General features: G+C 41.9%; 1 long non-coding RNA gene across 1 annotated transcript; it reads right to left on the bottom strand.

The window, feature by feature from the left end:
* Positions 1-4829: 4829 nt before the first annotated feature.
* Positions 4830-12482, bottom strand: LOC138762758 (uncharacterized). Its single transcript, XR_011357122.1, has 3 exons — positions 12357-12482; positions 10643-10745; positions 4830-4913 (listed from the first exon to the last, which is right to left on the bottom strand). It is a non-coding gene; the product is annotated as an uncharacterized lncRNA (long non-coding RNA).
* Between the last annotated feature and the right edge of the window lie 926 nt (positions 12483-13408).

Here is a 13408-nt window from a genome sequence, read left to right as displayed (position 1 = left end):
AAATATTAGCATAGGTCTCGTGGGTGAGATGAGGGCACAATTAAAAATTTGTACCTACATTTTGTAGATATATGGATCCCATTTTTTAAAGAACATGTCATACTTATTTAATCTTCTCAAGGGGAACACAACTGTGCATTTCAGCATTCCACTGGGCTACACTTAGATGTGAAGAAGACTTCCAAGGAACCCCAATACATTTTCTGGCCACTGCCAATGCAATCTTGACAAATATTGTTTGATGTGGGGATAGCATTACCTTAGGTCTTACACCCACAATATTCCCCAATAAGAATAGTTCTGGGTTCTGTGGAAATTGAATTCCTGTAATTTGCTCTATGAGTTTCCCCAGATCTGCCCAAAAGGGTCTTATCTTGGAACATGCCCAAGTTGAATGTAAAAAAGTTCCTATCTCCTCACCACACCTAAACACATTGATCCAAAATTCTGATTTTAATTTATTTAATTTTTGCAGTGTGAGATAGAACTGGTGCGAAAATTATATTGCACCAATCTGTATCTTACATTTATTGTATTTGTCATACAGTCCCGACATAAATCGGACTAGTTTCTCTGGATCTCGTTGTACTCAATTTCGCAGATCAATTGACACTGCAAAACCAAGACTGATTATGATACCCTATACTTCATCTGCCTCTTACCATACTGGACAAATAGATTGCACTCCCTTCTGATCAGTACAGCACTTACTGCTCAGTCATATCCCCTCTTGGAGAATCATTGTGAGAATAGTCTGCTGATTGCCTCTATTCTCACCCTATGTTCCTATTTTGTCTCCAGAAAACGTTACAAAATTATTTACAGCACAGAACTAAGCCACTCAGTCCATGGCTGTGAATAAATTCCACACATGCCTCTTTCTTCCTCTCTTCCTGTCACCTTTTTTTGCATTTCTTTTGATTCTCCCTGCTAATCAGTGTTCCTCTTAAAGGTATTAATCATTCTCTCTATTATTTTATATGTTCATTTTTTTAGGACCATCATTTACCTCCCAACCCTAAATGAGAAGTTGATGCTGACCTACTTGCCCATCCACCCACCTACCATTTTATCCATGTCATTTAAATAAATCACAAACCACAGAAAAACCAGATGTTGCAAAGATCCATCAAGGTCCAGCAATGTCCTCTCTTGCCTCCCTCAATCACCTAGAGTAGATCTGGCCAGATCCCTGAGAACTTGTTTACCTTCATATTCTTCAAGAGATCCAACACTTCCTTCATCTTGATATTAACATGCCCTTCTGCACAAGCATACTTCTCCCTGACCTCAGTATCCCCAATCTCCTTCACTTTGGTCAATATTGATGCAAAGCATGCCTTGAGTACCTCATGCATTTCTTCTGGCAACAGGCATAAATTTCCTCCTTTGTCCTTGGTCCCTTTACCTAGCTACCCTCTTTTTTATAATTATGTATAAAATGCCATGGACTTTTCCTTATTCCTACAAGGATATCTTTAGCCCTCCTGTTTGAGTTCTGTCCTACTTCCTTTATATCCTCACATACTCTGATTGATTTCAACTTCCTCAACTTCACAAATGCTTCCATTTTCTTTTTGATTGAATTTACAACTTATCATCCAAGGTTCCCAAGCCTCGCAGGCCATGACTTTCTTCCTTTCAAGAACACATTCGTTCTGAATTTTGACCAGTTGGATTTTAAAATGACTCTCACATATCAACCACTCCCAATCTACTCTTCCCTGCTCATGCTCACACTGATGTAAGTAGATTTCCCCCAATTTACCAAGGCCCAGAACTACCTTAAAATTTATGATCACAGATCCCAAAAAGCTCCCCCTGAGAACTTAAGAAAGGGAAACTGGAAGCTGCCAGTTCAATCATGGATGATCTTTTATCTTTATTTTCTGACTTGAAAATTAGATCCAGTCTTCATTTTTTTCCTGTGGGCTTCTCCCATTTGCCCTTGAAACAACTTTCTTGTACCTGCCAATGTACAAGATATATAGTTCATAGTCATGGTTTAATAAAAATAACTAATGTATGTATACATTTGACTTGGGACTGCCACCCACTGCTTTTCATACTGCTGTTTTAAACAAAATTTGTCACAACGTGAGGGGTGGAAAGTTTAGGGAAGATGTCAGGGGTAAGTTTTTTTACATGGAGAGGAATGGGTGCCTGGAATGCATTGCCAGGAGTGTTGGTGGAGGCTGGTACAACAGAAACATTTGAAAGATTCTTTGACAGGTGCATGTATGCAAGAAAAATGGTGTCTTATGGGTGTGAGGCAGGGAAGGTTTAGATTGTTGAGTAGGTTTACATGGGTCTGCACAACATCATGGGCCAGAAACCTGCACTCTCCAGTAATGTTCTAGGTTCATTGCCCGAGTCAATTAAATAAAATGTCCTGCTCATGTTTTAACCTCCCCTATCATTCAGACCCTGCTGTGTAATCTTTTTATTTCAAGTTTCCAGGATTCAAAGCTTTATGTATAAGGAGCTTAAATTCATTCAGCCAAAAGAAAAGTGAAATTTTACAGTTAGGAAAATAAAGATCAATAAAGCAGGATAGTAAATGAAAATTAGCTCTGTGAGACGGTGGCTGATGGGAGGATCTATTTATTTATTTAGACATACACCACTGTAGCAGGCCAATTTGGCCCTACAAGTCTCTGCTGCCCAATTTACACTTATCCCTTCGTGTTCATACGAGTGATCAAATGCCAGCATTACATAGAGTGAAACAGAAAAGACTGGAGACACTGTCATTGTATACAGAACACAGAAATGCTGGAGGAAGTCAGCTGGTATCACAGTATCCATAAGAGGTAAAGATTTATTACTGATGTTTTGGGCTTGAGCCTTTCCTCAAGGTATAAGCATCTGTTCACAATAGTGTTTCTATAAATGGATATTGTGCTTACTTTCACTTAAATTCCACAGGATGTTTGAATCTGCATTTGAGTGCATCGTTGCATTGGTGCTCCACTATAAACCTACATTGGAAACTTGCAGTCTTGACGGTGTCTTGCTTTAACTCAGCAGCCTGACATGAGTTCAAGAAGCTAAGATAAACAAGGTGTTTGTAAGATTGGACTTCATTACCAAGAAATTGTGTTTCTCCTAGTTTTATTCCTCAAAAACACTGCAATTCGTGCTAGCGCCAAATCAAGTGACCTAAAAAAATTGTGAAATGATCACCTAGGGCATTTAAAATGAGGTAATCACAGTTAACACATAAAATGAAGCATTAAAACAGCATGTGCGGTGTCTGCCAGCCCCATATTCAACAAAAAAACACCTGTATTCACACAGCAGTCAGGGAAGGACAGTAATTCTTAAAGGCACACCCCATGAGAAAGTAAACAGCAGTTACATGGAGTACATGGAAGAGAGAGAGGTGCCAGAGGAAAAAAAGAGGACTTAGAAAGTCTGGTGAATGACATTCAGTCCAGGAGGTTTTGAGACCATTGACAAAGGTCAATTAAAAATGTAATGATCTCAGATGTTGATAAAGATTACTCCTTTACAAGTACACAGCCTCCCTCCACGCTATCAAAAGACTGACATTTAATCCCCTCTGTCTTCTCACAGATGACAATAAAAAGATCATGCATGGTCCCTCATTGCTTCATTTAGACTAAGTCAGTGAGAAAAAGGAGCCACTTGTGGAGAAGGAGCCCTCAGCAGGCTGGAGACCACACTTCCCATTATGGGCAGAGCCTGGACAAGGGCCCATGCCAGCTCCTAAATGGAAGCTATATAAGTTCTGGCAGGCATATTCCCAAATGAAGTAAAACAGAAAAATATGCAGATACCGTGGTTGAAATAAAGACGCACAAAGCTGGAGAAATTCAGCGGGTCAAACAGTGCCCTTTATATAGCAACGGTAAAAAATACATAACTGTCTTTTCGGATTTGCGCCCTTCATCAAGGTGTGGGAAAACGTTGGAAAGTGTCCGAACAAAAGAGGGGGGGAGGAGGGAAGGAGTAGTGGAAGGTAGGAGGTGATAGGTAGTTTAGGGAGGGAGGGGACAGCCAAGATTAAGGGGAGAGATGGGTCAATGAAGGGAGGGGGAAGAGAGGGAGGAGAACTGGAAAGGGGAAGGGAAGGGGTTTTGTTGCAGCTTCTACATCCCTTTTGATTTGATCACCAGTAGACACAACTACCTGTGCTGCTACATCTTTGTAGGTGCAGATACCTTCAGTTTTGTTCTGGAGACCAACAGGGGAGACCCCTGTACCCTCTTTACAGAGCAATATCAATAAGTACCGGAGGAACATGAGGACGCATTGAGAGAATGGAGAGCCCCAGCTTGCCCAACAGCAGCCCCCAGAGACAACCTCTGCACCTCGCCACTGCAGTTCTCTCCACACTGAGCCAAGCAGAGATGTGGCCAATTTAATTGTTTCATTGCTGCCGATGTGCCAGCAGAGAGCTGAGCTCTGAACCAGATTCCCTGTACAGCAGAATGTACCAGCACAGAGGGGCGACATTCATGTCAGAGAAGTACTGTCAGTGATACATTCCTCCATATATCATGGGAGCTTCTATCGCTTCACCACTCTTGTTCCTGGGAATGCATCCTGAGGGCTACATGAGGTGCCAGTGTACTGAGGTCTCCATTCATGTGGTTCTGCTTGAAGGATAACAACTGAATGATTATGCAAACAGTTAAATTTCCAAGAATAAAAATATTCCTGGTTTGTTGGAGCATATGCCAAAGACTTGGTCAGGTGCTTGTGCATAACATAAAACATCCACCCACTCAATTAGGTCTCAGGAGTAAAACAAGTCCAAAAAATGCATTTTGACAAAACATCATAAGGCAAGGTGTACTTACTCAGAAATTAAAGTGTGTGCTGATTGTACAATAATGTAGTTTCACCTTTATTGAGTTCTGAAGTTGCCCAGCCAATTCTCCCAGCTACAGCAAAGAAAGCAACCAACTGTGACAATATACTCCTGATTTTTTTTTAAATCATGAATGTTCATTTTGTTGCTTTGAGCTCTGAATTCTGTCTCTAAATTGAGAACTGTGTGAAGAGAGACAACCAGGTGCACACCAGATGCTTGGAATAGGTTGTGCATACTAACACGGATCATGACCAAAATGACCCAATCAAGTTTTCAGTGAGCACAGTATCATCAATTAAGTTTGATGTACTTCAGTTAAATTTGATCCTTAAACAACATTCTGAAAAAAAAAGGTCTGTCTGCAACCAAATATCCAAGTTTACCACAAAGGCTTTACATTTGTTTCACTGCTTAAAAATAATGCAGGGGCAGGAATTTTATGAATTTATGAATTTTGAATTTGGACAGTGAATGTTGAGCTGTTCATTTCATTGTTTAAGTCATTGGGTATTTTCACTCATATTCTGATCAGAATCAAAATGAGGATTTATTGGTATGAACAAGTCATGAAATTTGGTGTTTTGTGGCAGCATTCCAATGTAAACATTTATATAAACCACCTTACAACAATAAATTTGGAAAAAATGCAAGAAAAGTAAGACATTGTCTTTGGTTCATTGAATCATTAAGGAATCTGATGGCAGCGGGGAAGAAGCTGTCCTTGTGCCACTGAGTACTCATCTTTAGACTCCTGTATCTTTTTCCCCCGATGGTAGCAGAGTGAAGAGTGTGTGGCCGGGGTGGTGGGGGTCTTTGAGGTTAGAGGCTGCATTTTTAAGACACCGTCTCATGCAGATGTCCTCAGTGGAGTGAAATCTGGTACCTGTGATGTCGCAGGCCGAGTTACCAACCCTATGGAGTTTATTCTTGCCCTGAGATTTGGCACCTCCATACCAGGCAGTGATGCAACCAGTCAGAATGCACTCCTGTAGACACTTACGAGAGTCTTCAGTGACATACCGAATATCCTCAGACTCCTCCCAAATATAGCCACTGGCGAGCCTTCTTTGTGATTCCATCAACATAGAGGATTCAGGACAGGTCCTCGGAGATGTTGACACCCAGGAATTTAGAGTTTGTGATCCTCTCCACTACTGAGCCCTCGATGAGGACTGGGTCATGTTCTCCTGACTTCCTCCTGAAGTCCACAATCATCTCCTTGGTTTTGCTGATGTTGAGCACAAGGTTGATGTTGTGACAATGATAAAGAATTTATTATCATGCTGTAGTGTGAATAAAAGCTCTCATGACTGGAGGGAAAACAAATGATTTTATTAGCTTATAACTATGGTAAGGTCTCACAGTAGTGTTCGGAAGGGTTCTGGGTTTAGGCAGGAAACCAGGGTTCTATGTGAGCAGGTTGGGGTGGAGCAAAGAGGTGGGGCCAGCCATCAGCACAACACACTACCAGTGAATCGTAGTTCACTGCATTCACTCCTTCCCGTAGAACTTAGGGTCTGTGAATGAAGTCAGAGGGTTCAGAAAAAATGTTGAAAAATATACAGTTATTTATAATTTATGGATCTAAGTGGTCTGGCGGTCTGGAGATCCTGGTGGAGCACCTTAGCACTGGAGGAGGAGGGGGCCTTGGATTCCTTGGGTCTCCTTTTCCCCTTGTGAGGGAGAAGAGGTGGGCTGGCTCTCCAACTCAATGGCAGAGGGGGATGCACTTTCCTCCTCAACCGAATCCCCTGAGGCCCTGACTGGTGGTGGCAAGAATGAGCTCTGTGACTTGCAGGGCATTTGAGGCCATGGGCCCTCTGTTCTGGCAGGTACCGGGTCCCTGATAGAGACAGTGTTCTCTCCGCCATCCAGGTACTGCACATAGGCATGCGTAGGATTGATGTGGAGCAGTTTCACCCTTTCCACCAGGGGGTCGGATTGAGCCAGGTTGGGAGTGTAGTTCCTGATGCCAACCTTCTTTCAAAATTGAATAGGAGCTCATGAGGAGTAGTATTGGTCGCTGTACATAGCAGCGACTGGATGGAATGAAGCACCATAGGAAGGACTTCCTGCCAGCATGAGCCTGGAAAGCCTTTTGAATTCAGGGTTAGTTTGACTGTCTTCCAGACCATGATGTTCTACCTTTCAACCTGCCTGTTCCCCCAGGGGTTGTAGCTGGATGCAATGCCTCTTGCCAGCAGGTACTGACATACTTGCCATTCATAAAGGATGAGTCCCGGTCGCTATGAATATAGCTGGGATACCCAAACAGGGTGAAAATGGGATCTAAGGACTTTATGACTGACGAAGTGGACGTGTCTGGACATGGAATGGCAAACGGGAAGCAGGAGTAGTCATCAGTGATAGAGAGGAAGAAAGTGTTCCCGTTCGTGGAGGGGAGAGGTCCCTTAAAATTGTCACTGAGCCGTTCGAAGGGCCTGGATGACTTGATTAGGTGTGTCTTTGCAGAGCGGTAGAAGTGCGGCTTGTACTCCACGCAGACCTGGCAAGACCTGTCCATTTCCCTAGTGTCTTCCATGGAGTAGGGCAGATTGCGCGCCTTGACAAAATGAGCGATGTGGGTAACCCCTGGATCAACCCCTGAATTTACAGAATTTCCCCCCCCCCACCCTTCAAACGACAGCTGTACTATACAATGTTGTTGACACAAGAAATATGCAGTAATTGGAAGGATACATCTTTAGTTTGTGCTCTTGCACAGTCCATGAGTCTATGAAGCTTTCAGTAGAGCCTGTGTCAATTAGGCATTTAGTGGAATGTCCATTTACCTTCACAGTCACTATGGAGTTGCTGAGCTGGTGAGGCCTGTCCTGATCTAGAACCATCGAGGCTAGGACCCCAGAGACCCCATACTCCTCGACCTTGTGGCGCAACAAGATGGCCGCCCTCCTTCCTCCTTTGACAATGATGGTGTCGAGTTTAAATTGGGTCATGGCAAGATGGCCACTGAGCCTTTTTTTTGCCATTTCCACACTGCCACCCTCCATCAGTGTGTAGCACAGCAAGTGTGCTCAAGTGAATTCAGGGCAGATGGCTTGGGGCTAGAATTGGATCTGGGAGCGGTGCAGGCCGCAGACTTACCCAGGTTTCCCCTCGCGTGGCAAATCCTTGCCCAATGTCCTTTCTTGCACAGATGGAACTCACTGAGTCTTTAGCCAGGCAATGAGATCAGGGATGCTGGCTCTTGCCGCAGAAGTAGCACTCCCTAGCACGGGAAGTGGCAGCCATTAGGGCTGGGGTAGTGGGAGCAGCAGGAAGGGGTCACCTGGGTGAGTGTGCAAGCTGGCTTCAAGGTCGTCATTCTCGAGCTTGGCCTGTTCCAACAATTTGGTCAATTCAACATGACTAGCCAGGTCCTTCTTACCCAGCTCGAGTAGTCGCTGCCTCATGTACCTCGAGTGGACTCCCATGATTAGAGTGTCCCGGATCTGATCTTCCTCACGAAAGTGGCCTGCTGCTTTGTACCTGCACTTCTTGGCAACTGTCCACAGATCAAGCAGGTAGTCATCAATGGTCTCTCCTGCCGTTGGTGACGTAGAGCAGGTCGATGCCTTGCTAGGACCTCATTTTATGACTTCAGGTACCGAGTCTTCAATGCCTCGATGGCAGCATCATATGTAGTGCAGTCCCTGATGACTGCATACCCTTTCGTTCCTACCCTCAAAACGTGTGTGGCCCTCCTGAGTATATCGGTGTGGAAGACGTCTTTGGTCGCGTTCAGGTAGGCCTGGTATCAGTTCCTTTGTCTTGTGATCTTGTAACTGACCAGTCTATATCTCAAAAAGGACGTTAAGTTGGAAGTATGTTCTCAGCCGCGTCGGGGGACAGAGGGTCCATCAGCATGCCTGGCTTGAGTAGCGCTTCCATCGTTTAGGGAATAAGCTAATAAAATTATAGCACGAATACAAGCTCACACAACTGGAGGGAGAATAAATGCTTTTATTAGCTTTTAACTATGGGTAGGGTCTCACAGCAGTCTTCGGCAGGGTTCTGGGTTTAGGCAGGAAACCAGGGTTATTTGTGAGCAGATGGGGGCGAAGCCAGACATCAGCTCAACACACTACCAGTGAATCCCAGTTCATTGCACATGCACATTTTACAAAGCACACATGCACTGAAATTCTTGATTCTTGTAGATGAACGGGTACTTATAAAGAAAAACTATCACAGTAAGCTCATTGAATTAAATTAAAAGATAATAAATAAATACAATGAATAATCAATATTCACAGTAGAACCAGGGAGAGTCTGATAGCTGATGGAAAGAAATTGATTTTCAATCTAGGAGTGCTAATTTTCATTCTTCTGTACCTTCAACCCAAAGCGAGCAGTAAGAAAGGGTTATAACAGGATGATGGGATTTTTTTATGTCCCATCCATTGTAACGCCACACATTAGATGTCTGCAATGCATGGTAGGTCAGAGCCTGTAATTGACCTGGTTATGTCTGTTACCTTCTGCAACCGGGCCATTGAGGAAACTCCAGGGACAGATCCACATGCAATTTTTTCCATTTAAATTCTGTTGTAGCATAATAATGTTTGAACAATTAACATCACTGTCCAAAATTCCACTTTCTGCTTTTCTAAATATGAAAGGTCATTTAACATACAGCTGAGTTCCGTTCTGACTGTTTACAATTTATATTAATGATTTGGATAGTGGTTTGAATGGTTTTGTCGCCAAATTTGCGGATGACACCAAGATAGGTGGCGGAGTGGGAAGTGTAGTAGAAACTGTAAAGTTGCAGAAGGGTATAGACAGATTAGGAGACTGAGCAAAAATATGGCAGATGAGATTTAACATAGAGAAATGTACAGTTGTACATTTTGGTAGTGGAAATAAACAGGCAGAATACTATTTGGATGGGGTGAAAATTCGGACCTCGGATGTGCAAAGGGACCTGGGTGTCTTCGTACAGGGAAACCTAAAAGTTAATGACCAGGTGAAATTGGTAGTGAAGAAAGCGAATGCTATGTTGGCATTCATTTCAATAGGAATAGTGTATAAGGGTAAAGAGGAGTTGATGAGGCTCTATGGGGTACTGGTGAGGCCTCATTTGGAGTACTGTGTGCAGTTTTGGGCCCCCGTCTTAGAAAGGATGTAATGTTGTTGGAGAGGGTGCAGAGGAGATTTACTAGGATAATTCCCAGAATGCAAGGGCTAACGTATGAGGAGCACTTAGCAGCTCTTGGGTTGTATTCATTGGAGTATAGGAGAATGAGAGGAGATCTCATAGAGACATTTCGAATTTTGAAAGGTTTAGATAGGGTGGATGTGGGTAAGATGTTTCCCTTGGTGGGTGAATCGAGGACAAGGAGTCATAGTCTGAAAATTAGAAGTTATCCATTTAAAACAGCGATTTGGAAGAACTTCTTTAGCCAGAGGGCTGTGGATCTGTGGAACTCACTGCAGCAGTGGAAGCCAGATCACTGGAGTATTTAAACAAGAAATAGACAAGAATCTCATTAGTGAGGGTATCAAGGGATATGGGGAAAAGGCCGGGAATTGGAACTAGTGTAGAGTAGCTTAGTGTAGATTTACAGAACAGACTGGATGGACCTAGTGGCTGCCTTCTGTTCCTTTGTCTTGTGATCTTGTGACTGACCAGTCTATATCTCAAAAAGGACGTTAAGTTGGAAGTATGTTAACATGGCATGTAGAAGTCGTAAATCAAATCATTTTCAATTCCAAATCAAACATCTTCCTCAGCTTCTTGCCAGATCTATCAGCAGGGTTTTTCCCCTTGTTGACCATCTTCTTTGGCGAGCTTACCGAATGGTGACTGAGAGATGGTCACTATCGTATACAGCCATTTTTTTCCGGTCGTATGTACGGATGGTCATAAGTCGCATAGGTTGTAAGGACAGTACTTTTGCTGATATATTGGAAAGAGAAATTTCAGACAATAGTATTAACCACTTATCAATTAAAATTCTGCAGTAATTTCAAGTGTTGTGTGCTTGAACTGTAACTACTTTATACAGCTGTTTTCTTGATAATTTGTGCTGTTTCTTTTGGTTTCATCACAAAAAATGGGAAAGATACAATTATCTTGGTTTATCTGTTCCATTCAACTGTATCTTATGCTTAAAATATTACAATTTATAAAATACAAAGAGCAAAACCAACACTTTCCATGTTATTCTCACTGTACTTATATTGACGTCGAGAAATGCCATCATAGTTTCCAGTTAATGTTAGTTTGTACAGACTCTTTTGATAAAGTCTGCAGTGTGTAAATTTTTCAGCTAATTAATACATAATACATAAACAATAATTTTGTTGGTTATACTGGGTCAGTGTTAATATAAGTAGCAGACACAGGTTAAAATATTACTAATTCAGCACAAAATGCGGTTCTTCAAATACTACTATCCTTAGTGAGAATTAGCTGCATTCTTCAAGGTTAAAGGGATAGAAGTAGTTACACAGTTAACATTATGTTATTTTTGGAGTGACAAATGATCAAACACAAACCAGGAGAATTCAAAACTGTGTCACCATTTTAGAACTTCACGGCTGATCAGTTTGTTACCTCAATAGCACATTTCCACCCACCCACAGTAACCTTCCACCTCCTTGTTACGACAAATCTTTCTACATCTGCCTTAAAAATATTCAAAGACTTCTATGTACATATGCTGTGCATAAATAGATCAAGATTTTTGACAGTGGTTTACTGTACCTTGTCCAGCTATGCATCAGCCATCTTCTGCTAAGTAGAAATCTAAGGGACCATCTCTGAGGCTTAATTGCTTTGGTCAGGGCACAGTAAACCTCCCAACTTTAAGGAATGTTGGACATGTTTAACCCAAATGCAGCAATAAACTTTATAGCATATAGATGGCATTTAGAGGCTGTTCTCCAAACTATTGTTTATTTTTTTCACCACAGCCTAAAAATAGCCTTACACAAATCAGTGGAAGCTAAAGTTCCTTCACCAACCTGCCTCCATTATACAATCCCACCTGTAATAACGTGACCCAAGACTATGTGAACCACATGTCATTTCTTGGGGTTGTCTCTCACTAAGAACAGACATCAGTAATGAAATTCTCCACTGTTTCCGGTGGAGCAGCATAGCCTTTAACCACCTGGGAAAAATAATCTTCAAAGCCTGAGACCTCCAACCTGCCAGCAAGCTTTAATCTTCCGAGCAATAGTGTTCCTTGCTTTCCTCCATATGGTGGAGATGTGAATGCCCTTCTCAAAGCTCTCTAGAAATACCAACAGTCCAGTCTCCACAAGATCCTCCAAATTTGTTGCCTGGATAGTTGATCCAGTTTTAGAATCTTCACCTAGACCAATATCCACAGCATCGAGACTCTAATTAAAATACTTCTGATGAATTTTGTACATTCCTTACTTTAAATATTCTTCCTCATCTTAAGGCATTTATCCAGTTGCTGTGACCTAATTCCAAGGTACAGACATTCCATGGATCTCTGCTTATTTCTGTTAGGTTTTTACAAAAACACTGACTTACGTTTTTCGATGGTGGCTGGATGAAGTGATTCCAGATTGTTTGAACTCCCATTTGGAGAAGTTATGGGCTGGTGTGCCCTCCCTCACCCCGTGGTGTGAATCATCAATGCCACTTCTGAAAACACATGTGAAGGGATAAAAACAGTTGAGAAATATTGCATTCATTGTGGAACATAAATGAAATAAGTAAATCACGAAATTCTGCAGACACCGTGGTGAAGTCAAAACGCAAAATGCTGGAGAACCTTAGCTGGTCAAACTGTGTCCTTTATGTAACAACAGTAAACATACATAATCAGTGTTACGAAACATAAAGAACACTGTTAGACTAGCTGAGGTTCTCCAGCATTTTGTGCTTTTAAATGAAATAAGTGCTGCTAATTCCAATTGGAACTTTTCTGGTCTGACATCCTTCAGATTCATCAGTTTATTTTTCAACTCCCTAAATGTCCAAAACGTCAATAAAACAATGAGAATGAAAACTCAAATTACAAATAAACTTTTTTTTCGTATCTCCTTTGCAAACTGGAAAATGTGAGTGATAATAGCTGGTAATGTACTGAATGGTGTGATCAGTCTTGCTATTTTCACTGTTACAATGGAGTAATATCATGGACAAAGTGTGAATATCTGAAAATGATACAAAGTTCTCTGAAAGTAAACACTGTCAGAAATAACAGGAAGCATGGTGCTTTGGTTCCGTCTTCATTTGTGTTTATTTCATTCAAATCATTTGGATCATTGTGAACATGAAAGTTTGTTCGCTGTTAAATAGAGAATAGCCTTGGTTTCTGGCAGAATTATTTCCACTATGCGAACTACTCCAAACATCTGTTTATTTTCTTTTCTGCTAACTCTAAATTCTCTCCATCGGAGACTGCCTATAACCACCTCCAATGTTTAGTTGCTCCAAATACACCAACTGCTGCAATCTCCAGATCGACAACTTCAATTCTCAACATTCTATTTTTCACTCTGTGCAAGCTTTAGATCCATTTTATTAGCCCTAACCACCCAGATCAGAAAAATTTAATATACTTATCCTCCAGGTCA

This window comes from Narcine bancroftii, chromosome 5 (assembly GCF_036971445.1).
Source record: "Narcine bancroftii isolate sNarBan1 chromosome 5, sNarBan1.hap1, whole genome shotgun sequence".
NCBI classification, from domain to species: Eukaryota; Metazoa; Chordata; class Chondrichthyes; order Torpediniformes; family Narcinidae; genus Narcine; species Narcine bancroftii.
The sequence above is the reverse complement of the archived record's forward strand: the minus strand, read 5'-3'. Positions and strand labels throughout refer to the sequence as shown.